This window comes from Bos indicus, chromosome 4 (assembly GCF_029378745.1).
Source record: "Bos indicus isolate NIAB-ARS_2022 breed Sahiwal x Tharparkar chromosome 4, NIAB-ARS_B.indTharparkar_mat_pri_1.0, whole genome shotgun sequence".
Classification (NCBI taxonomy): domain Eukaryota; kingdom Metazoa; phylum Chordata; class Mammalia; order Artiodactyla; family Bovidae; genus Bos; species Bos indicus.
Genome location: NC_091763.1, coordinates 42,726,368 through 42,753,496, shown reverse-complemented (window position 1 = coordinate 42,753,496; position 27,129 = coordinate 42,726,368). Strand labels below are relative to the sequence as shown.

The window sequence follows — 27,129 nt, the reverse complement described above, 5'->3', positions numbered from 1 at the left end:
GAGCGGATTCTTGACCAGTGCACAATGACAAACTGGCATACAAGTCTGCTATCACAGAAAGCACAGGCAATGCTTTCTTTGTAAAAACACAAGAAAATACACATGCTGGAACAAAAGACACTCTATCTGTACGACAAGGAACGGAAGAAATTATGTGTTTGTTTTACACACATCTGTACCCACTTTGAAATGGCTTTGCACCTATTTTAATTACAGCATATTGTATTGTTTCCTCAAAGCCAGCCCCCCCCCCCCCCCACCAAATTGATTTTTAAGCTTTGACTCCAATGAGAGGTAAAACACACTCTGTGGGAAGAATACCTGGCGTGTGCCTTTGTTGGTAGGGTGCCATTTCAAACTTATTATATTTGAACTCAATTTTGTGGGAAATTGAGATAAGGCAAATGCAGTCAGATATCTCTGAATTATTCTGACATTATGAGAAATGCCAAGTCAGCATATATTTGCTGTTTACATCTCACAATAACCTACACTATGCATTTGCAGCTTTCAGGAGCAAAATGCTAACTATTCTCCAAACAGCCACCTGACAGTCTAGGGCTGAAACACAGATTCTGACTCACAAGGAAAGAGACATCATGATGGCTCTCCACTGGCTGTATTAAACAAAAGCTCGGCAAGCACACGAGAGGCATTTGGTAAATGAAGTGAGAGTCAAATCAAGTTTAGGTTCACATCTGGTGGAACATGGCACTGTCTACCCAGGGCTTGGGGAGCAGAAGGGTCTGAGGTTATAAATAGAAAACAGACACATACTCACATACAGATATCTAAGCAGACCTGGGGCAGATTCAGCTTACTAACCTAGAGCTCTGTTCAGAGGAAGCAGGGAAGCCGCACGTCCTCTCCCACCTTTCCATGGTCCTCATCAGTGTCTTCTCAGACCACCTGTACTGATCCAACCCATTCTCAGATCACAGAATTCTCTTGATAGAAGGAGTCTCAGCTGTGCTTTGATTCTGTCAGCCTGGATGTCTAGAATTTTCTTCTTTAAGCCAGACACAGTAACACAAAACTGCCGCTGAGGTCTTTTGTTTTCCCCTCCTCTCAAAGATGAAGCATGCAGCACTTCTCTCTCTCCCCCTCTCTCTCTCCTCCTCTCCCTGGCTCTCTCCCTCTCCCCTCTCGAGCTTACGCTCTCTCCCTCGGTTTCTCTTTCCCCAGCCCCCACCAGCAACCTCATTGGATTCCCGTGCTGTAGGGGTCATTTACATCTCTCAGCAGGAGAACCTGTGTTCCATAGGCGCCTGTCTCTCACTTTTGGGTTTTCTCTGAGAAAGGGAGGGGAGCGGCTCGCTGTAGGTGAAGTCAGGTGACCCCTCCTTTAAAAGCCAGAGAGATGGATGGAGTGTGTGAATTTTAATATACACACAGGCACATTTACATTACAAAGCAGAGAGGAAAATCTAGCTTCCAGAGATTAGGCATTTTTGTTTTTGCTTTCACAGTCCCTTTTTAGCAATTAAGAGGAGCTAGTATAGTATAATGAAATGTAATTAAACTTTTCAGTGTTAATAACAAGGCTGCATACTTTTAGAATCATCCAGCTGAACAATTCTTTTAAACTTGTAAACATGACTCTTTTTCTTAGGAGGGTCAAAGAATCAATCATTTTACTATTTACACACTCTTTCTAATTGGCTTTATTCTTTGACATCTACTTTAGCTTATCTCAAAGGACCATCATAAAAGACAAAATATAACAATAATAATAATGTGAAAGTAAAAAATAAGTGACAAAACTAGAGCAGACAGAAATCAATAGTTTCCTATTGGAGAATCTAGATTCAATAATGAGTAATTTCTGCTCTTAGGCAAATAACTTTTTCCTTCTCTATTTCAATGTTTTTGCCTGAACATAGAAAATAAATGTAATAAATGTAGCATCTCCCCTCCCTGCCAATCAAGCAGGCCTGACAGGAGGATGTCCAGGTAGATATAGCAGTAGCTCAGGGCACAAATAGAGAAACAACTGGAAAAGCTTGTGCTACCCTTGTACTGTGTTGAAAATACTTTTATGATCTCCAGACCTAGACCCTGAAGAGTACATTTGCTACCACCTAGCTTCCTATTTCAAAGTTTCTGATATCCAATGGAGAATATCTCTCCCATCTCTACTATGCATCCTGCTCTTAGAAACACTGAAAATAAAAATGAGATAATCTCTAAATAATCTATTTTGAGAACTCTAGATAAAAAGTACTTTCTAAAACTAAAGACAAGTAATTAGAAGGAGAATCAACAAGTCTGATGAGAACAAGTATCAGAAGAAGAATCTCTTATTTGGCCTTTGATGTTCCATGAATAGATTCTTTTTTTTTTTTTTTTTTCTAATTTTATTTTATTTTTAAATTTTACATAATTGTATTAGTTTTGCCAAATATCAAAACGAATCCGCCACAGGTATACACATGTTCCCCATCCTGAATTTCAAAAGCATGGTGATACTGATGCCTCAGCAAAAAAAGAAAACAAGGGAAGAGCTGACATAGAATAACATTATCCCTGCCTCAAAAGATAACATTTTGAACCCTTACACAAACAGCCTCTCATTCTCTCCAGAGTGATGTCAGGGGAGGGCTGCATTTACTGCTGGGACTGAAATACACCCTGTCCCCTCCATAAACACCAATCAGCAATAGATATGAAATGAGGAACAGGTATCCACTGTTCTTGTCTGTTTTGTATCTTAAAAGCTTTATCTTGCACGGAAAAGATCCTATTTAGGCTTTTAAAATAAATTATATGCTGACTGAAAATTTAGCTTCACTGTGTGTTACCAAAATTGACACCAAAACATTGGACCAAAAAAAAAAAAAAAAAAACTCTCAGAGAAGTAAGCAGGCTTAGGCAAATTTAGGAAGACCTACATTTTTGTAGGGTAAAAACAGAGCATTTCATTTTAGTCTCTTATAACCAAACTAGGTGCTGTTTCACCTTTATTGTTCCCTCTTATACTAGATATCTTCATTTTGCATTTATCCATTTTTTCCCCCTCCACCTTGTCTCCTGGTCTTTCTTCTTTTGGCTGTGGTGTCACATCATTTTCCCTGGATGTGCAAAAGGTAGGCAATGAGAGAGAAAGTGGGAAAGACATGTTATGTCAGATAATGCTTGTGTGAGTGCTAAATCGCTTCAGTTATGCCTAACTCTTTGGGACTCTATGGATGATAGCCCTCCAGGCTCCTCTGTCCATGGGCTTCTCCAGGCCAGAATACTGAAGTGGGTTGTCATGGCCTCCTCCAGGGATCTTCTCAACCCAGAGATTGAATGTGCATCTCCTGAGGCTCCTGTATTGCAGGCAGATTCTTTCACCACTGAGCCACCGGGGAAGACCATGTCAGATAATCCTTAGCCTTTAACCCAAACTTTAATGTATGGCAACTTTAAAGCTCCATGCTATGCTAACGTAGACATGTGATGAATATGGAATCTAGACTGCAAATTTTTAGTATTAAAACCAAAAGATATTGATTTTAAAAGGGTTATTAAAGCTTATCAATGGCAGGCCAAAGCCAGGGAGAAGAAAGTAAATTAGCAAAAATGTTACAGCACTAACCCCAGCCATCTTTATAAAATGTCATCCATTATTCAAGGAACAAACTGAAGTAATGACAGAGTGTGGAATATACCTTTACTCATACCTTTAGTTATCCCACCAGGGTTTATTGAGCATTTCCTTCATGCTAAGCCCTATTCTAAGCACTGAAGAGCTACAAGATAAATAAGAGTCTAGGCCCTGTCAGAAACTGAACATATATACTACTGAAGTACAACCGATGTTTTTGCAAAGTGTAATCTCCATTAGGTCAGGAAAGGGGGCAAAATTCTCCTTAGCAGGATGCATGATGGTTACGACAGGATGGGTGACATTCAAACTGAGCCTTTAAAAATGTGTCAGTTTTCTAGGTAAGAAAGCAAAGACAGGAGGATATCAAGCCAAGAGACACAAAATGCATGAATAAACAGAGATAGGGTACAGCAGGGTATGGCTAAATTCCAGGATGGGTGGGGGAGAGCGATTTCAAAGGTAGGTATGAACAGGCAGTGCACAATCTTGGATGTTCTGCCCAAGTATCGCTGCTTTAACTGAGATGCAAATTATTTGTTTTGCAAAGATCATTTTGACAGCAGTGCTAGGGGTGGATTATAGTAGCATTTCCAAAACTTTATAATTGTAAGAATTACCTGCCAGTGATAGTAAATACATAGATTTCTGGATTCTACTCTCAATTTAGAGAAGGCCAGGAATCTCTATTTTTAACAAACATCCCAGGAGATAAGACATATAAGGATAGTTACACGGAGAGTTAATATGCTCAGGATTATTACTAACCCAAAAGAAAGATTTCCACACTTAAATAAGATATTTTTTTACATAAAGGATGAGAACAGTATCAGAATCAAATATGAGGAGTGCATTTATTTTGTACTTTGAAATGTAACATTATATTCAATAGACTATGCAATACCATTCCTATTTTATCTTCTGTTAAATCCTTTGTCCTGTCAACTGATTTATTTATCATTTCTCCTGACATCAGGAATTTTCTCACATCTACAGCTTTGGTTCCCCTTCCTAGAGTGAACTCTCTTTCCTTTGTCCATCTCCACTTTATCTCTCCTTCAAGTACTCACTGCTAACAACATGGTTAAGAATCCACCCCTTCTTTAGTATGGTTAACACTTAAGGTCTTATATACAGCAGCACCAGGAATAATCATACTAATACACAACTTTCAGGTTAGTTCCATGGGATTTAGCTTTTAAAGTTCTCACAATAACTCCATGAGGTACTATTATCATCACTTAACCATTAACGAAAGTGGTCTGGAGACTTACATCTCACCAAGACCACAAAACTAACAAATGACAGTTTCTAGATTAGGATCCAAGTTAGTCTGCGGAGAAGGCAATGGCACCCCACTCCAATACTTTTGCCTGGAAAATTGCATGGATGGAGGAGCCTGGTGGGCTGCAGTCCATGGGGTCGCGAAGAGTCAGACACGACTGATCGATTTCACTTTCAGTTTCACTTTCATGCATCGGAGAAGGAAATGGCAACCCACTCCAGTATTCTTGCCTGGAGAATCCCAGGGACGGGGGAGCCTGGTGGGCTGCCATCTATAGGGTTGCACAGAGTCGGACACGACTGAAGTGACTTAGCAGCAGCAGCGGCAGCAGCAGCAGTCTGTGTTACATGGTTAATATCATCTTGTATTTTACTCCCTGAGCACCTGGAACTCAAAAGATGGCAGTTGGTTATATCTTAGATAGCGTTACTGTTTTGGCTTCTGTTCTTTTGTATATTGGCTGAAGGAGTTGGACTTGCTCTGGATTTCTCTGCCACTCTAAGCTGTGTAACCAAAGGCAAGTCATTTAGCCTCTCTGTGCTTCCTCTTCCTGACCTATCTCATAGTTTCATCTTGCAGCTTAAGTGAGAATCCCTCTTAAATATTTAAGATAATGCCTGGAATTAAAACTCAGTAAATGTTAATTATCATTTTTATTATCATTATTGTTGTTATTAGCAAACGAGAAGCCAATTTTCTATGTATCCCCATATGAGTTTTCCCTCTTATCCCGAGATTTTAGGGGTGAAAAAGCACCATTGATTCTGTGTATTATTAAATGTGGTTTAAGTAGCTTTCATTCTAGTTTACAGAACTACAGTCTATTTGACAAAATTAGAAAGCTGCACCAACTAGTACTTAACTAATCATGAACTACACATATGGCTTTATTATTAGATCTGAAAAATACAATCTCTTGAGACATTTGTGATGGCTTCCTAGCAGGTAGAGAATAGAAATTACACAACTTTTTACAAGCAGCACTTTTATTTTAGCAATAAACTAAGTACTATTTTTTTCTTAAAAACCAATTATGCCTGCTCTGTGTAAAAACTACTCTTTTTTCTAAATAAATATTTCCTATATCTACATGGAACATTTCCTTACATTAGAGATATGTTTACTAGGAAACTAAATTTCTTTTAAGTGTGCAATGTACTTATCAATTAAGTGCATGTTTAATGTATATATGGTATTATGCTTCAAAATCAAATAAATAGATCTCTGACAGTGGCAAAAATTCTAGACAAGACTTATGATTATCACATTTGCAAACTATAGGCAAACATAACATCAAGAGGATTTTCATAGGAAAGGATCCTACTTTTTAAGGTTTGTGTGACTGTGGACTAAATGATTGATGTATTACCCTGTTGTTTATTGGGTGTGCATGTAGACTACTTTGGGTTGGCAGGTATAGTTAATGTTTGCAGAGCAAAATCTCTGGGAACTTTTTCTCCTTGCTTCATAGGCTGCATGGTAATTTTCATCAAAACAACTTATCTCTTTTTGACTGTTTATGCCAAATTAATGCATTTTCAGTCACTGTAAAAAGTATCCTATTCTACTTGAAGACAGTTATATGTATGTGCATGCATGCATAATTATCACAGGCAACGGTTAAAGTTTCATTATCCCATTCTGAGAGAAGAAAAGCAAGAAGCAGAAAATTTCTGCTTTGAGTTCTTCTTTAGCCCTCACTGTCCAGCCAAATCAGGTGCTTTAAGAATGGCCTTTAAATATAGAGAATGGTGACAAAGACACAGGACTTTAGAGACCCTGATTTCACTATTTCCCAGCTGTGTGGTACTAGATAAGTTACTCATTTGTAAAACAATTCTATCTGTTGCATAGAATTCTCAAGCATCTAATGAAATAATGCAATAAAGTGTTAAGCATAATACCTAGCACACTGTTTCCATTACCATTTTCATCACCAACATCATCAACACCGTCACATCATAAACACTACCATCACTGCCATCACCATCACAATCATCATCTTCCTACTCATCACCATCTCCGATATTCACCATGTACCAGGCACTGCTCCAAATAATTACACAATAAATAACAGCTTCCTTTATTATTGTTACAGTATTTTTTATTGGTTTTCAGCTCATGACATTATATATTCTGAGCCTATTTCCCTGATGTAAAACATACCATCATGTTCCAATAGGTCTCAATCAAAACAGACACTTACACTTAAATGCCTCTCAGTATATAAAGTAAAAATGAACATAACATGTTTTTCCCTTCACGAATCTTTCCTCTCCATAAGCCATTCTCAGGACCAGATCAAGCACATGGATGGCCCTCCTTAGATGACTTCTAAGTCCTTTAAGGGTAATTTATCACACATTAGCAATGCATATCGGAGAAGGCAATGGCAACCCACTCCAGTACTCTTGCCTGGAAAATCCCATGGGCAGAGGAACCTGGTTGGCTGCAGTCCATGGGGTCGAGAAGAGTCGGACATGACTGAACGACTTCACTTTGACTTTTCACTTTCATGCATTGGAGAAGGAAATGGCAACCCGCTCCAGTGTTCTTGCCTGGAGAATCCCAGGGACGGTGGAGGCTGGTGGGCTGCTGTCTATGGGGTCGTACAGAGTCAGACACTACTGAAGCGACTTAGCAGCACCAGCAGCAGCAATGCATATAAAAATATGCTTCATATTACTGAGGAGACCAAAGCACAAGTATAAGTGAAGTGCTTTCTGTACCAAGGAGGCATAAATAAATTCCATTGTTGACAGCTGTCCTTTATGAATCTCATTTCTGATCTCATAATGAGTCATCCCACTGGTGACTTCTGAAAACTAGGCTGCATTGTGATCTTTTATTTTCTTCAGAAGCTCATGGTTTTCTAAAACCTTTCATCTACTTTACCATATGAACTCTTCCAGATGGGCTTGAATGGGGGTGTATATGAGTTACCTGCTCTATGAGACCAACTTTGCCTGGATTGAGCCTGGACAATACTGTAAAGTAGGTGCAATTTGTCATCAGTGGCTTCCAACTTTCCTTCATCTGATCTTTAAATCACTCAGTGGCACTTTCTCTATTGCTTTCAGAGTATTTTCTGGTTTTGATTTTTATCTCATAGCAAAACCAAAATTCAGGAGAATACACTGTGTACATTTGTATGTATTACTTGAAGTAAGGATACTTGTGGTCTTAGTACTTGGATGGTTTGCATAATCTCTTAAAATGAAGACATTCCTTGGAAATAGAAACTAATTCCCACAGATTCTAAACCATGTTTATCTAAATAGATAGAACTCAACAGGGTATATTTCTTACAAAGCCCAGTTTCAAATCATGAAAAATGAATACAGTGGGAGCATATAGTTGAATGAGTATAGTTGGGGCGTGCAACTTTTCAAATTAATTTTGGAAAAAAGGGCATTGGATGGGCACCTTGGTTTTGAATTATAACGCCACCTTAAACTGATTGTGTGACTTTGGGCAAGATAGCTTAATATCCCTAAGTATTATTTTTTTCATTCTGTAAAATAGGGAATACAATATCTAAAAGTGAATCAAATCACAGAATTGCTAGCATAGCATCTGGAATATAACAGACTCTCAGGAAATAGGATTTTCCTTTTTTCTGTTCCTAAGTCACCTACTAAATAGCTCCTTTTTTCCATGGGTCATCTTCCATGGTCATCTGATCTGCTCACATCTCTTCTGTTCATCTGACATTTGCCTTTAGTGTCTTTCAGCATGCATGGTTTCACTGTTCAAGTAAAACGTGCTTTCGCAGAGGGTCTAAATTTCAGTCAAGTAATCTACTTTCCCCAAGGCATTAGAACAACAATAAAACCAAAATGAAATTAAACTGAATTGAAAAAATATGGAGAAAAGTAAAGAAAGAAGAGAAGGATAGAAGAGAGGAAACTGAGAGAAGAAATAGTTACAGGACCTACCCAGAGGCCAGGAGATGGTACTGTAGGAGAGTAGAGAATTCAAGTGAACTCTATTAGGGCTCAGGAGACCTGACCTTAGGTAACTTGCTTAATGTCAATGATTTTCTCTATGAAAAGACCTCTCTATCAGGTCTTTCCCCAAGACCTCATTCAACTCATAGATTTTTGGTTTCAGGCCATTAAGAAGTAAAACATATCTTGAAGACCCTCCAACATCGACACGAAGTGGGGTTGGCTCCCACTGACTCAGCCTGTCTCTGTGTTTTCCTGTAGGTAAAACATGTGCTGCATGTTTTACCTACCTCAGCTCACTTACTCTCTGTGGTAGTATATTATCCCCATTTTAAAGAGGAAGAATTTTTGGCTCAATGAGTTTACGTGACTTTCTCAAGGTCAAAGAGGCAAAAAGATAGACAAGGGATTAACAAAGTCTTTCAAAACAAAGCCAGAGGTACTTCTTTATGTACTGTGGGTGCATGTTGCCACCCAAGGGACAGAAACTGGGAAAAAATCTATATAGGGATTAAACAGTCATTGAATGACTCTGCAATGATATTTTAGATAAATGTGAAGAATCCTGAAACGGTCATGGAAATTTGAGGAAAGCATGCCCAGTTATGGCAGTGATATGCTGTTTAATGTTTAACAATTGGCTCTACAAAGACCTCAAAACAAACTAATTTGTAGCATTTGCCAACTTTTGTGGAGTAAATAGGCCACCATAGCCAATTTCAAGCTATCAACTTAAAGTCCCTGAGCTGGAGTTGAGAAGAAATGTACACAAATGGCTCTTTCAGGCCAACGTGTCTGTCTCCAGCATATCACTCTATGTGCATATGTGTGCATGAACTTGAATTTATATGCCGGTTTAATTTAAAAACATAACAAAATGAGAGGGTGAAATATCTATGCAAATGCTTTTCAAGTAAGTATCAGTACCATATGTTTCAATTATGTGCTAATTTTCTCTTTTGGACAACTATGAAGATCACTAGTCTACCTCCTTAAATATCAAATATAACTGTCAATAATATCAGCAAATGAGGGAAAACAAAACCCTAGTTCCCAATCTTTTAAAATACTTATTTATTTATTTGGCTGTGCCAGGTCTTAGTCGTGGTACCCAGGACCTTTAGTTGGGGCATGCGACTGTCAGTTGCAGCATCTGGTATCTAGTTCCCTGACTATGGATCAAACCCAGATCTCCTGCATTGGGATCTTAGCCACTGGACCACCAGGAACTCCCAAAACTCCCAGTCTTGACCATCTTATTTCTTTCCATATGTTGGTGATTCTTGCATCCGTTTTGAATGGATACCTCAAAAGACGTTTTGTGAGATGTGTGATGTTTCCTCTGGTTAGCCAGCAGGTACAATAGCAGTATTTGTTAGTACTGTCTCAGCGAAGGGCCGTGAGGGAAACCTGATCAGAAAGGAAGAACAAAACTATCCCATGGCCCCGTATTCCTTATTCCTCACCTTAAAGTGCCATAACTGCTTGAATTTCTCCGAGATAAAGGCAATATGCCTGAAAACTTGTAGGAAAATCGCAGGCATAGTCTACACAGCTCCATGAGTAAGCAGACGAGTTGTCATTTGTGTAGAACGCCTCACAGATGATATTTGGATAGGTTGTTTGAGGAATGATTTCTGATTGCTGAGACAATTTACTACATCTTATTCCTTTCTTAAAATCATGAGAAACAGAAGTAAGAATATAGCAGAGGGTTAAATGTGAAGAGTATTCTTATATAAGAAAAATTGCACAAATGCTTGACGTATTGATTATATAAATGTGCAGAAATTTCTCCCCACCTATTAAATAAAAGAAAAATAATAAGGATGCTGAACACATTACTGCTACTTAGAGGAAAATGAGTTCCAAATTGAGGAACAACTCCCTTTTTTACAATTATGATAAAGGGGAGGAAAGAATCCTAAAATTTTAATTGTTATCTTCAGAACAACATACTCATATCTGAGGATAGACAAAATAGTAAATAAAAATGCCATAAAAAGTTGAAATAAGAAATAATCTTTTTAAGAAACATTAAGAAATAAGAAACAATATTAATAGAAGAAACAATGCTTTAGGACCATATTAAAGCAAAGAATATTAACAATGGGAAGAATATTCTATTAGCTTGGTAGGCACCAGGACAGACAGCTGAAAGGAACTGTTTTGGAGACTGCAGAATTTTTGGCTTGATCTTTAAGAATAAAATGTAAATATCATTCTTCAGTCACTGCTTTTCTTTCTAATAAAGAATTAAGCTAGAGTAACACCTTGAACTTTCTTCCTAAATGATTTTTTAAAAATTTCACATTGTTCTAAGTTTTAGAAAACTTCATAAATAATGAAAGCAACAGAAAAAAGAAATCAAAGAATGATTCAGATTTTCCAAAAATTTGTAAGGTCTTTAAATTTTAGATTGTCAACTTAAGAAACAGAATTCAAATGTAATGAATTTAAAAATAGCACAAATTGAGTCAAAGCTAAAGTTCATCAAACTTAGGAAGAGTATTAGCCATCAGGTGAGCATTTCCAATAGGACAGCTAGGGTAGGAGGAGTGAAGAACAGTCATCATAAATTCCTTAGGAAGAACAAATAGGTCTTAGAAAACAAGTGGCTATCTGGTCATGTACAAGGATACTTGAAAGGTGATCAATTATAATGACTATACAAAAACTTAGACACATACCTGAATGGAGATTGAAGTATCTTTTAATAACAAAACAAAATTTAATGCTAAAATAAAATCTAAAGGGTGTCCTAATGTGGCCATCAGCAGAAAAAATTATGTTTTCCAGAATGATTCATGACATAAAGCCATGTTGGCTTTGTTTTTGAAGGATGTTGATTTGACGTGGAGATGGTTCGATGTGTTCCTCTGAAACTGTATGTGTGTTTGCAAAATGTGAAAGAGCATTATTATAACTGTCCCATGATTTACAGGGCTATTTTGGAAACTACTTTTTAAATTGGTTTCCAGTGGTTTTGGAAGAAAGTTCCACTGTATATGAGCTTTGGAGCTTTGCCCCCTTGGATTTTCCCCATTGGAATTCAATAAAATGTAACCAAATTAAAATGGGTGAATCCACAATGTCAATTGCTGGCTCTCAAGTTAAAAAAGTTTCGTTTCTCAGGCACCCACCTCGACAAGTGCTGAGTCCAGGACTCAGGCTTAGAATGGAGTGCTGTACCAATAAATACCCGTGTGCATTAATAAACAGGAAAATAACTACAGTAGTGAAACAGCATTTAATTTTAGGAACTGTAGAAAAACTCAACATATTTCTATTCTAGCACACAGGATGTGGCCTACTTCTTTAAAATGTCAAGCATAGAGACACAGATTTTATTTAAAGAACACAGAAACACTTCTTTCCTTCTTTGATCGACTCAAGGATATAGTCTTTTCTCATCAGGGAAAAGATAAGTTTGATGCTGTTTTCTGAATGGTCATACTAACATAATAGGGTTGTCATAGTGTATCACTGAGCTCTCAAAAGCATTATCTCATTTCCTCATTATAAGCAAATATGATAAGATATGTAAAACTCAGAAAGGCTAAGTATAAACCAAAATTTTCTTCTGTACTTTTTTTTTAACCATTAAATAATGCAATAGCTAAGAACTATTTTCTGCATCACTCTGCAGGTTCTAGCTAGGCATGCATGGTTTCTGGCTTAAGATGAACAGGCTTTTTGTTCATGCATATATGTACATTTTAAGGGGGAAATATTTACATAACCCTTTACTTACATTTGTATCTATATGTTTATTAACGTAAAATGCACATAAAAATTAAAACTAACCAAGGAGATAATAAAGTTATCACCCTTGAGTTTTGTTACAACATACTTTTTGAAGTTATCATTAAATTTTAGAAAGTCAAACAAAATGACATTAATTAAAATATTTTAAAATGAGATAAAAATCTACCTAAGAGGAATGCTTTTATTTTTGTTCTGCTCCAAGTTAGTTTATTTAAAAGTTGATTAGGTTTATGCAAGTCTGAATTTGCACACAAAATAGAAAATGGGTACTTTTTTTTAGAAACCATTTCTATTTGTGGTAGAAAGCCAAAAGTTGTGTGTTCTATTTTAATTTCTATAAATTTGGAATAGTCCTAAAAGGTTTTAACAAGAAGAAATCACAGATTAGTGTTGTTTTGTTTTTTTTTTTCTTTTTAACTATTGAGTTGAAAAGCTCTTAACAATAGTTTTACACAATGGATTGTCTATTTTGCCATCAAGTCAAAATTATCGACTTTGATACCACTCACTTTTCCTCTCTGGGCAAGTATATAACATTTTTGTTTGTACTCTGTCATTTGTTTTCTTTTTTGGGATTTAAAACTATGTCATTTACTCACATAATTGCTCCTCTCATGGTCATATTTTTATTCCTTGCTTTTGAGAAAGCCATGCTATTTCTCCTCTTTCCTGTCCCATAGGTGAATTACCTAGCTTATTTGAGCTAAGTGTCCATATCTATAAAGTGAAAAAGTAGACAAGATATTCTTTATGATTCATTCTAACTTTGAAACTTTACGCAGTTTAAGAGAAAATCTGAAAAGTCATACAATATGATGTGATATTAGAAGGCAAGGACAAGGAAAGTTTCTTTTTCGTTATTTGCAGAATGTGCCTAGACATAATTCCCTGCCTGATATTTTATATCCCAGATACATTCACAATTGCAAATGTGAGAGAGAGAAATGGCAAAGCAGAGAAATAGTGAGGCAGGTGCAGAGAGACAGAGAAGGGTCTGCTGGACATTTATGGATTACATATGTATCAGAGGTGGTAGTTATGTGCTATTACACCTGCAAACACCCCACCAGCCTCTTCTCTCTTGGTTAAACGCAGCTCAATGCTTTCAGGTACCCTGGAAAAAACAAAAAACAAACAAAAAAAAAAACCTTTGGTATTGCCCTTGCCTCCTCTCTGTCTTTCATTCCCCAGAGCAAATCTGTCAGCAAATCTTGTCAGCCCTACCTTCAAAATAGAGTCAGAATCTAACTTTTTTCACTACCCTCACTACCAATAGGCTACTCTCATTTCTAATCTAGATTATGGCAGTAGCTTAACTGGTCTCCTCATTTCTGGTCTCTTCTTAGCCAGACTTCTGACCTTGTTAAAACAGAAATCAGATCCTTTCAGTGAGTTTTAACCTCAAAGATGTTCCATCTGATTCAGAGTAAAATCCAATGTCATAATATGATTTATGAGGCAATCGACAACTTGCAGGCCACTCCCAATGCCTTCCCTCTCAGCTGTGCACTGAGTTCTGGCCACACTCACCTCTTTACAGCCCTCTTAAAACAGCAGGGACTTCATTGGTGGTCCAGTGGTAATGAATCTGCTTGGCAGTGCAGAGGACACACAGATTCAATCCCTCCTCCAGAAAGATTCCACATGGCTCAGGACCCAAGGACCACAACTTCTGAGCCTGGGCCCTAGAGCCTGAGAGAATGAGAATCTCATTCTCATGAGAATGAGAAGCACTTGCAGGGCAACTACAGAGTAGCTACTTCCCTCTGCAACTAAGAAAGCCTGTGCATAGCAACGAAGATCCAGCACAGCCAAAAATAAAAATTAAGGGAAAAAAAAAAAACCCCACACAAAACCCCAAAACCAGCAGGCAGACTCTGACATGGGACTTTTGTGATTAATGTCCCCTCTGCCTGGAAAGCTCTTCTCCTAGATAGCCACATGGCTAGCTTCCTCATTCTTTTCAGATCTTAATTCCAAATTTAACTTCTAAACTGAGACCCTTTTTGACCATCCTGCCTAAATTTCATCCCATCTCAACTTGCACCCTTACTTCTCCCCGCTCCTCCCCCCATATATACTTCACCCTTTTCTTTCTGCCTTTTATTTTTTTAGCACTTATCAGTATCTAACATATTGCTTACTATTATGTATTTTAATTATTTTTTTAAAATTCTGTGACACCTCATTAGAATGTAAGCTTGGTAAGGCAGGGATTTGAGTCAGTTTTGCTCACTTCTCTATCTTTAGTACCAAGAACTGTGCCTGGCACATAATCCTACATAAGTATTTGTTGAATTGAATTGCCTTGGATGGAACAAAGAATGGAAACTGTGAATTATGCTCCAGATGGATAATTAGGAGTATGAAGGCCATTGCTTCATAAAGAAAAATATGTATAAACTACTTGGGAGTAAGAACCCACTTTGGAGGTTCATTCAGTGGTCTCAAGTCACAAATGAGAAAACTGAGTCCAGAGCAGTTAAGGTCACAAGGACAGTTAGTTGAAGAGCATAGGGCTAGAAGCCTGATCTTTAAACCCTCCTATTCCAGGACACTTCCTAGAGATACAAACCATTTAATCACCAAGTTTAACCAGAACAAAACACAAGCAAGATAAAAAGGACTTTTTCTGCTTGCCTCAATTACTACCAAACCTATCAAGTTAATATTAGCCATAAAAATGTTGGATATTATCTCCTAATTATAATAATAATATCCCCTTATTAAGAATTAACATTGCATAAAATATAAAAACACATTAAAAACTCTCAAATTGCAAGAAGCAATAGCAATCAATATGGTATGGAAAGTGGGTAGAGGTGTAGATAATAAGAGTGGAAGAATGTTGACAATTAATAGAAATAGGTGATGGCTATATGGGCTTCTCAGGTAGCACTAGTGGTAAAGAACCCACCTGCCAATGCAGGAGATGCAAGAGACACAGGTTCAATCCCTGGGTCAGGAAGATCCTTTGGAGAAGGGTATGGCAATCCACTCCAGTATTCTTGCCTGGAGAATCCCATGGATAGAAGAGCCCAGCAGACTACAATCCATGGTGTCGCACCACACACACACACACTATTCCATTTACTTTCTCTTTACTTTAAAATTTCTATAATTAAAATTCAAACATTAAAAATAAATTAGAAACAAATCTCAAATTCCAACTCATTTTTTCCCCTAAGTCCTTTAAAAAATAGTTAGAACCAAATCAGTGACCATTTCCTTCATTCTCTGCTTCTTTGTGTGTGTGCTCAGTTGTGTCCAACTCTTTGCAGCCCTATGGACTATAGCCTGCCAGGCTCCTCTGTCCATGGAATTTTCCAGGCAAGAATACTGGAGTGGGTTGCTATTTCCTACACCAGGGGATCTTCCAGACTGTCTCCTACCTTGGCAGGCAGATTCTTTACCACTGTGCCACCTGGGAAGCCCCCGCTCAGCCTCTTTATCTTCTCTTAATTCAAGAATACTGAATCCTATTCTCCTACCTGTCATGCTGGGGCACAGTATACTCTGAAGGACCCCGGATAAGCTTGACACTGGAGTGGTCCCCTTGAGAGTGGTGCTCCATGAAGTCAAGTGTACTTACAGTTCATGGAATCAGATCCCCATTCTTTACTAAAAGAGGAACCTGTACATTTCTTTCCCTCCCCTAATTTAGAGGCAAAAGAGTAATAAAAATGTATATGTGGCACAGTCAATTTTTCTGGTACTGAAGAAGAATTTATCCTCTGTGGATTATCACTTATGTATTCCTATAACCTTATCTATTCTAGATTCCTAGCTTTTCATCTTTTGATTTGAGAACAACCAAAATTCACTTTCAACTTTCCTAGAGATTTCAGATTACTTTTTTGATAATTTTCATTTTATTTGTTTTATTTTTAATTCTGCATATTTTTATTTTAACTTTAGGATTTTCCAGCTATATAGAATTTCATGAGTTCCCTTCATTTTGCCCTTGACTGCTCTTTCTCTATATTCTCCCAGTCTCTTCATTTTTTCATTTTCCTTATCAACACATATCTTTACCTATCACGAAAAAAAAAAAGATTAATTTCATCTAGTGTATATGACTCATAGATGTATCAGTTCAGTTAAGTCACTCAGTCATGTCTGACTCTTTGGGACCCCATGAATCGCAGCACGCCAGGCCTCCCTGTCCAACACCAACTCCCAGAGTTCACTCAGACTCACGTCCATTGAGTCAGTGATGCCATCCAGCCATCTCATCCTCTGTCATCCCCTTCTCCTCCTGCCCCAATCCCTCCCAGCATCCGAGTCTTTTCCAATGAGTCAACTCTTCGCATGAGGTGGCCAAAGTATAGATGTATAATCCAGTTCAAATTTTTATAATTCAGGACTAAGAAAGTGCTAAACTTCACACTTTTCTACTAAGGGAATCCCTTTTCCCTTGGGAAGGCCTCCAGCTAATAACTCTGCTTAAGTCTTCTTTCATCTTGCTACTTGAATATAGTCATGATGTCCCTTGAAGTATCCCTATATGATGTCATGCCCTGATTAAAGCCCTTCACAACTGCCCTGTTGCAGTTGAGGTAAAATCCAGCTCTTCTTTCTCAGAGGCCACGTAAGATTTGGTTTATCTGCTTCTGTGGCCCTATGGGAGATCTCACTGGCCTTCCCTCAATTCCTTCCAAACTTCTACCTATGGATGGTTCTCTACAAGTCCTCTGTCTCAGCCCTTCATCGATTTACTTCTTAGTACCAGTAACAGTTTACTTTTATATTTTTATTCATTTGTGTGCTTTCACTTAAAAATCTACTTTCATATACTGTGAGCTCCTAAAGGACTAAAGTCTCCTATCTGGCCACTATTCTCTCCCTAAGTTTTTAAAAAAAACTAGGATACAATGGTTAGGAGGAACATTAATTTGAGCTATGTAAGTCTCACAAATATATATTTGGTTTATTCTTTCTTCATCTCAGGGAAGTAAGAAGCCTTTCAATTTTGGTTAATAACAAAGTCCTAGTCATCTTAAATCTTAGAATTCTGAGTTTTGTTTGCTTTTCTATTTGTTCATGTGTTTGTTTTGGTATCACTGAGCTTGACTGAGTAACTTCACTTTCACTTTTCACTTTCATGCACTGGAGAAGGAAATGGCAACCCACTCCAGTATTCTTGCCTGGAGAATCCCAAGGACGGGGGAGGCTGGTGGGCTGCCGTCTATGGGGTCACACAGAGTTGGACGTGACTGAAGCGACTTAGCAGCAGCAGCAGCAAGCTTGTCAAACTGATGTTTCTACATGTGCCCCTGAGCCTCTGGGCAATCAGAAACTCTGTTAGGTTGTAAGATGTTACAGTTAAAATCAGAAACTCTGCTAGATTGTAAGATGTTACAGTTATATACCAGTCAACTATACACACAGTCAAAAATGGCTGCCTTACTTAGTAAAGTCTGAGGTATTATATGAAGCCTCACTCCTTTAAAAATTTTATTTTACTAGAATTCTTCTTTTGAAGTTAGGTGCTGGCTGTAAAAAATAAAGGAATAAAGCACAAAAGATTCACAAAAGTACAAGAAGATCCCTGATGAAAATTAGTTAACAGATCACATTGCTCTCTTAAAACTCAGTGTCATCATTCTTAACAATAACAAGACCAACAACAGTATGAGCAATAACAAAGTTTACACTGAGTATTTAGTATATTGGTACTATGTACACCAATGTCATAAGGTAAAAATTATTTTGCACATTTTACAGAAAAATAAATTAAACTGTAAGGAATAAAGTGACTCACCCAAGGTCCTTTAGCTAACTTGATATTTGAACTTGGTTTCAAACTCAAGTCCTAGCCAAACATCATGTCCTAGCAGTCTATAAAAGTAGGAGATTAGATGAATTAATCTCATAAAAAGCAATGATTCTATAAATACTAATTAACTTTTTGCTGTAGGCAAAAATGGTGTGATGAGAGAAAATAACAGGTCTGAAGATAACACAATGCTATGGCATAGGCCTCTATAGAGAACTCCTTCACGATATGAAAACAGGCAAAGGATAAGTAAAGGTAACTCATACAAAAAGGGATACTAATGGATAAAAATAGTTTATATTTACTAAAAATTAAAGCGATAAAGTGATAATACTTTCTGTTTTTCAATTTTCAAAACTGTGGGGGATGTTATTTATTTTTCTTATCAGTTCAGTTCAGTTGCTCAGTAGTGTCCGACTCTTTGCGACCCCATAGACTGCAGCATGCCAGGCTTCCCTGTCCATCACCAACTGCCAGAACTTGCTCAAACTCATGTCCATCGAGTCGGTGATGCCATCCAAGCATCTCATCCTCTGTCATCCCCTTCTCCTCCCTCAATCAATCTTTCCCAGCATCAAGGTCTTTTCAGATGAGTTAGTTCTTCGCATCAGGGGGCCAACGTACTGGAGCTTCAGCTTCAGCATCAGTCCTTCCAATGAATATTCAGGACTGCTTCCCTTTAGGATGGACTGGCTGGATCTCCTTGCAGTCCAAGGGACTCTCAAGAATCTTCTCCAACAACAGTTCAAGCATCAATTCTTTGGTGCTCAGCTTTCTTTATAGTCCAACTCTCACATCCATACATGACTATTGGAAACGCCATAGTTTTGATTAGAGGGACCTTTGTTGGCTAACTAATGTCTCTGCTGTTTAATATGCTGTCTGGGTTGGTCATAACTTTTCTTGTAAGAAGCAAGTATCTTTTAATTTCATGGCTACAGTCATCATCTCCAATGATTCTGGAGCCCCCAAAATAAAGTCTGCCACTGTTTCCACTGTTTCCCCACCTATTTGCCAAGAAGTGATGGGACCAGATGCCATGATCTTAGTTTTCTGAATGTTGAGTTTTAAGTCAACTTTTTCACTCTCCTCTTTCACTTTCATCAAGAGGCTCTTTAGTTCTTTGCTTTCGGCCATAAGGGTGGTGTCATCTGCATATCTGAGGTTACTGATATTTCTCCCTAAAATCTCAATTTCAGCTTGTGCTTCATCCAGTCCAGCATTTGTCATGACTTATTCAATTTATATACTGTATATAAGTTAAATAAACAGGGTGACAATATACAGACTTGATGTACTCCTTTCTTGATGTGGAACCAGTCTGTTGTTCCATATCCAGTTCTAACTGTTGCTTCTTGACCTGCATACAGATTTCTCAGGAAGCAGGTCAGGTGGTCTGGTAATCTCATCTCTTTAAGAATTTTCCACAGCTTTTTGTGATTCACACAGTCAAAGGCTTTGCATAGTCAATAAAGCAGAAGTAGATGTTTTCCTGGAACTCTCTCGATTTTTTTATGATCCAATGGATGTTGGCAATTTGATCTCTGGTTCCTCTGCCTTTTCTAAATCCAGCTTCAACATCTGGAAGTTCACAGTTCATGTACTGTTGAAGCCTTGCTTGGCGAATTTTGAGTAATACTTTGCTAGCGTGTGAGATAAGTGCAACTGTGTGGTTGTTTGAACATTCTTTGGCTTTGCCTTTCTTTGGGATTGGAATGAAAACTGATCTTTTCCATTCCTGTGACCACTGCTGAGTTTTCCAAATTTGTGGGCGTGTTGAGTGCAGCACTTTGACAGCATCATCTTTTAGGATCTGAAATAGCTAAACTGGAATTCCATCACCTCCATTAGCTTTGTTCATAGTGATGCTTTCTAAGGCCCACTTGACTTCGCATTCCAGGATGTCTGGCTCTAGGTGAGTGATCACACCATTGTGTTTATCTGGGTCAGAAAGATTTTTTTTGTATAGTTCTTCTGTGTATTCTTGCCACCTCTTTTTAATATCTTCTGCTTCTGTTAGGTCCATACCATTTCTGTCCTTTATTGTACCTATCTTTGCATGAAATTTTCCCTTGGTATCTCTAATTTTCTCAAAGAGATCTCTAGTCTTTCCCAATCTATTGTTTTCCTCTATTTCTTTGCGTTGATCACTGAGGAAGGCTTTCTTATCTCTCCTTGCTATTCTTTGGAACTCTGCATTCAAATGGCTATATCTTTCCTGTTCTCCTTTGTCTTTCACTTCTTCTCTCAGCTATTTTAAGGGCTCCTTAGACAACCATTTTGTCTTGCATTTCTTTTTCTTGGGGATGGTCTTGATCACTGCCTCTGGTACAGTATCATGAACCTCTGTCCATAATTCTTCAGGTACTCTGTCTATCAGATCTAATATCTTGAATCTATATGTCACTTCCACTGTATAACCGTATGGGATTTGATTTAGGTCATATTTGAATGGTCTAGCGGTTTCCCCTACTTTCTTCAATTTAAGTCTGAATTTGACAATAAAGAGTTCATGACCTGAGCCACAGTCATCTTCCAGTCTTGTTTTTGCTGACTGTATACAGCTTCTCCATCTTTGACTGCAAAGAATATAATCAATCTGATTTTGGTATCAACCATCTGGTAATGTCCATGTGTAGAGTCTTCTCTTGTGTTGTTGGAAGAGGGTGTTTGCTATGACCAGTGCATTCTCTTGGCAAAACTCTGTTAGCCTTTGACTTGCTTCGTCTTGTATAGAAATTGCCACTTATAGAAATTGCTGAGAACCAGGCACTATTGCTAAAAGTATAATTTAGGAAACTTTTCTGTAAGATATTTTGGCCTTAGAGATGAAAAGCCTTAGATTATACATCCTCTCTTCTGGAAATTTATCTTAAGAATAGTAAGATTGGACATAAACATGTATATATGTGTATCACTACAGCATTGCTTGTAATAGCTAACCTTTAGAAACAATCTGGATATGTTAAAAAAGATAGGGAGCTATTAAATTACTATGCAACATCCCTAAAATGAAAAATTACATAATTATGAAAATTATATTTTAGACTATGAGAAATTATCCCCTATATAATTCTTTAAAATAAAATATTGCACATCAAATTTTCACAATGATTATCTCTTCATGGACGGATTTCTGCTGAATTATATTAAACATTGTATATTTCTGGATTTTATAAATTTTCCACAGAAAACATATTGCGAACTAACAAAGTGAATCAGAATTTTTTAATTAGAACAGTTTAAAAAGATACTAACCCCAAACTAGGCTAAAATAAATCATTAGGAATAAGCCTAGACTTCTTATAATAATTATAAGAAACATTCAGTTCAGTTCAGTTCAGTCACTCAGTCGTGTCTTTGTGACCCCATGGACTGCAGCCCGCCAGGCTTCCCTGTCCATCACCAACATTACAAACATTAGAGAAGACATATGGGAACACTGAACACATGTGGGTTAAGTTTGAATGATGACTTTATTTTTTGCTGAGTAATTTTGGGTGACTGACTTATTTATAAGATTGTGATAGCATTACATCCTTGGGATTATACAGAGAATTACTAGAATGGCCCAGTGTCAGACTTTATTTTTCTGGGCTCCAAAATCATGGCAGATGGTGACTGCAGCCATGAAATTAAAGGACGCTTACTCCTTGGAAGGAAACTTATGACCAACTTAGATAGCATATTCAAAAGCAGAGACATTACTTTGCCAACAAAGATCCATCTAGGCAAGGCTATGGTTTTTCCAGTGGTCATGTATGGATGTGAGAGTTGGACTGTGAAGAAGGCTGAGCGCCGAAGAATTGATGCTTTTGAACTGTGGTGTTGGAGAAGACTCTTGAGAGTCCTTTGGACTGCAAGGAGATCCAACCAGTCCATTCTGAGGGAGATCAGCCCTGGGATTTCTTTGGAAGGAATGATGCTAAAGCTGAAACTCCAGTACTTTGGCCACCTCATGAGAAGAGTTGACTCACTGGAAAAAACTCTGATGCTGGGAGGGATTGGGGGCAGGAGGAGAAGGGGACAACAGAGGATGAGATGGCTGGATGGCATCACTGACTCGATGGGCATGAGTCTGAGTGAACTCTGGGAGTTGGTGATGGACAGGGAGGCCTGGCGTGCTGCGATTCATGGGGTCGCAAAGAGTCGGACATGACTGAATGACTGATCTGATCTGATCTGATCTGAAACTTTTACATCATGATCACATTGGAAACATTGTCTATCACATAGTTTCTAGATTTAAAATACTTGAAAATGAATTACAATGTGTATATTTTACTTCCACCACTTTACATGAACACCACCTTATATAATTATCAACCGCTACACTTTTTAATAGTAGGTGAGCTGAACTATAATGACACAATGACAGAATTTCATTAGAGAACAGAAGAAACAAGGAGCTCAGACTAGAAACAACTGTGGGAAGAGGATTGTGGTTAAAGAGATTGGGAAGAAAATATTTTGTGCCCTCAAATCGTCAGTTTGAACTTTATGTACTCAAGTATGAAGTCATTACATTAAGTACAGATTGAGGTTTTCTTTAAGTTTTTGATGGATTGTTTACTTTTTACATTTCTTATTATGCATTGCTTAAATAACCAAACCTATTATACAGAGTGAAGTAAGCCAGAAAGAAAAACACCAATACAGTATACTAACACATATATATGGAATTTAGAAAGATGGTAATGATAACCCTGTATGCAAGACAGCAAAAGAGACACAGATGTATAGAACAGTCTTTTGGACTCTGCGGGAGAAGGCAAGGGTCGGATGATTTGAGAGAATAGCATTGAAACATGTATATTATTATATGTGAAACAGATCGCCAGTCCAGGTTTGCTGCATGAGGTAGGGTGCTCAGGGCTGGTGCACTGGGATGACCCAGAGAGATGGGATGGGGAGGGAGGTGGGAGGGGAGCTCAGGATGGGGAACACATGTACACCCATGTCGGATTCATGTCGATGTATGGCAAAACCAACACGATATTGTAAATTAATTAGCCTCCAATTAAAATAAATAAATTAAAAAAAAAAGATAGTGTGGGGACTTCCCTGGGGTCCAGTGGCTAAGACTCCACCTGATCGCAGTGTAGGGGGCCCAGGTTCAATCCCTAGTCAGGGAAATAGAGCCCACAGGCTACAGCTAAGAGTTCACATGCTGCAACCAAATAAATAAATATTAAAACCAGAAAAAAAAATAACCAAATCCACAAATATTGATATTTTACTGTGGATTGCACAAACAGAAAAGGTTAACTGAAAAAAAAGGAAATAATTTTTATAGATTGAAAGAACAATAAAAAATACACTAATCCAATGTAACCACTGTATAGTTCTATAGGATATGAGCATATATTGAACTATAAAACAGGAGTGAGATGATTTTAGACATGCAGTGTGCTGTTTACACTTTCTTAGAAAATATGCCTGAGTTAGAATTTGCTTCTCAAAACAGATCCTAGAATCATATTGTGATGTTAGTCTGTCAGATCAGCAATATAATTGGCTCCTTGTCTCTCAGGCACATGGGACAATTCCCAGTCCTCTTTGGTTTTAGGTGCACCTATCTGTTTTCCTTTGGCGAAATACACGGAAGCATCATGCATCACTTTTAGGCAGCTTTAAGAGCTGGTATACAATTTGTATATCCTCTCTTTCTCCCTCTGCCATTATGTCCAACAAAGATCCAGATGGTAGCAGCTCAATCCACTGGCATCCCAGAGAGGAAAATAAAGAAGAGTGTCTACCTGATTTTTGATGGACATGCACTGTTTCAAAGCAATGGTTTTCAACTGGGAGCAATTACTCCCCCACCCCTTATCCAGCCACCAAAGGACATTTGGCAATGTCTGGCAACTTTTAGTTGCCACAACTTACATGGTGTGTGTATTAACAGCATATAGTGGGTAGAGGCCAGAGACGCTGATAAACATCTACCTGGCACAGAATGACACCCGACAATGAAGAAGCACCTAAATCAAACTGTATATAGCGGTAGGTGTGAGAAATCCTGTTTCAAATCATGGAGATAGAAGGAATTTTGTTACTACAACATAATCTAGGATATCCTGACTGATAGAATATTTCCAATATTTTGAAATCTATTAACATAATTTGATCATAATGATAGGGTAAAAGAGAAAAAATGTGATCATTTCAATACATATAGAAAATATGTTGGATAAAAATTCTATATTTGTTAGTAATAAAGGAAAGGTAGCTATTTTTGTAATATAATATTTGAATATCACAAAAACAAATTTCTCAAAACAAATGCTAAAATTATGATTCATACTAAGTCAGTAAAATGAGCCCATAAGACCAAAAATTAAAAATAATAGACAATGGTCCCTCCCTGACTTTCGATGATTTGACTTCCAATTTTTGACTTTTTTATAATGATGCAAAAGTGATACACATTCAGTAGAAACATACTTTAAACTCCGAATTTTTATCTTGTCTTTGGCTAGTAACATGCAGTGTATACGCTAGAGATGCTGGAAGCAGCAGTGAGCCAACAGCTCCCAGTTAGTCATGAGATCACAAGAGTAAACAACCAATACACTACAAACCATCCTGTACCCAAACAACCATTCTGTTTTTTCACATTCAAGACAGTATTAAAAAAAAAGCCTATGTGTGATATTCAGTACTTTATTATAAAATGGACTTTGTGTTAGATGTTTTTGCTCAACTGATGTAAGTGTTTTGAGCATGTTTAATGTAGACTAGGATCAACAATGATGCTTGGTGGTGGTTTAGTTGCCCAGTTGTGTCTGACTCTTGAAACCCCATGGAGCCCTGCCAGGCTCCACTGTCCATGGGATTTTCCAGGTGAGAATACTGGAGTGGGTTGCCATTTCCTTCTCCAAGAGGTCTTCCCAACCCAGGTCTCCTGCACTGCAGGCAGATTCTTTACCAACTGAGCTACAGGGAATTCTAAGTGTATTAAGCGCACTTTTGATTTTCAATTTTTCAGCTTATGATGTGTTTACTAAGACAACTCCATTTCTAAGTCAAGGACGATCTGCAGTTGTTTAGTTAGTAATGGTATATAACATATATATATATATATATTTACTTCAGTAAGTATATGCTCATATCCATTAATAAAATCAATAAACATCTTTTGGGATGAACCAGTGTATTTTATCTTCTCTCTGCAGTTTTAAATTAAGGTTTTTTGAAAGGTGAATTTATTACAACAGCTGTGCCCTATAATTAAACTAGAAGCTACTTACAACTAAAAAACACAAGGCATTGGATAATATAATATTCTGAAATGTGGGTGGCTTTCTGCTTATAGCTTGTGAAATACACAGTTTATAACCTTTCTTATACTGACAGGTCCCCTTGGTAATGATCAAAACTTGAAATTACAACTGGCTAAGAACTGAAGGGAGTGAGGATTCGTAGACTCTGCTAATTCTACTGGCAACATTACTTGCTTAATACTGGGGTGATGGCTCAGCTGAGCTTGTTGGGAGTTATATTCTGAGAATTCCATTTATTCTCAGGGGCTCAGCAATGGAACTCTTACTGAAATAAAAGAGCAAGAGATACTTGCTGCTGCTGCTGGACAAGAAATTACCATGGAAACTGCCCTTCTCCCCTCCATAATTTACCATTCAAATATTTTGTGGTCATAAAATTGTCAATGGAAATTTTTGAGACTGATAACACAAATTTTGGAAGTAGTTCAAATGTCTTTGAGAAAAATAAAAATGTTTCCACTTGTTACTGATTTACCAGGGAAGAACACAGTTTGTTCAGCCTAGATTTTAATGATTTCATTTTAAGAAGACTTTACTTAGTCCAGTTCCCCCTAAAGGAATATTCGAATCTTGAATTTTAAGATAATTTGGTTTTACATACTTAGGAAATTATAAATATCATACATTTGTATGCATTTCCTTTAATGATCATTTTGTGTTTCATGTAAAAAATGCTTTCCAGAAGTACAACTCTTTTTGATAACACAGAAAGTACTGAAAATAAAAGGATGCCTTATGTTGTCTATGCATATAACTAGGGTTTAGGAGCATACTGAGTCAAAGTCAAGTTTCATCTGTATCACAGAACAATACAAACACAACCTATCTTGGACAATGACCAACCTAATAACTATTTTTTTTTCTTTTAACATACTGTGAAGAAGGTCTAGAAATTCTAAATTCCAGAGTGGATCAATAGGAATTCAGAATTTGGCTTCAGCAACTGTGATGCTCTAATCTCAGGTATAAAAACAGAGAATGGAGCATTTTATTTCTATGATTTCTTGTGTTTTGCTATTTGTGTGAATGAATTTTTAAAAGCATCTCTGAAACTTATTTCAGTAGTATTTGCCTCATAATAAAAGAAATAGAAAGCTTCAGATATGTTATTCACTGATGAGTATAAACTAGTGAGTATTTATTATCAACACACAGGAAAATGTTTATAAGGTTCAAATGTATTATGGTTACATCCTTGTTACCTGTCATGTATGTTTTATCCAAATGGCCAGGGCATAGCTTCATTCTTCACCTATGATAATTGCTTAATATAAAAATCACAGCCTTCAATCTGTGTTGGCAGTAAACCAATAAATAGTAGAAACTGCTATATGCATTTCTGTGATCACTGATTAACCTTATGGAGGAAATTACTCTGAAGAGATTTCAATCATCCAATTTTGTATCAATCAGAACACTACAATGACTAGTTGATTCAGTTTATGAATTGTTTCAAATGGAAAAAAAAGTGA

General features: G+C 37.4%; 1 protein-coding gene across 12 annotated transcripts in view; it reads right to left on the bottom strand.

The window, feature by feature from the left end:
• Window positions 1-27,129, bottom strand: part of MAGI2 (membrane associated guanylate kinase, WW and PDZ domain containing 2) — a 1,460,538-nt gene that overhangs the window by 826,696 nt on the left and 606,713 nt on the right. The window contains exon 1 of one of the 12 annotated variants that reach the window (XM_070787202.1): window positions 826-23,595. The exons of the other annotated variants lie outside the window; for them this stretch is intronic. The gene's annotated coding sequence lies outside the window, so the exon portion shown is untranslated. Of the gene's footprint in view, window positions 1-825; window positions 23,596-27,129 lie in introns of those variants that run through there. 12 annotated transcript variants of the gene reach the window in all.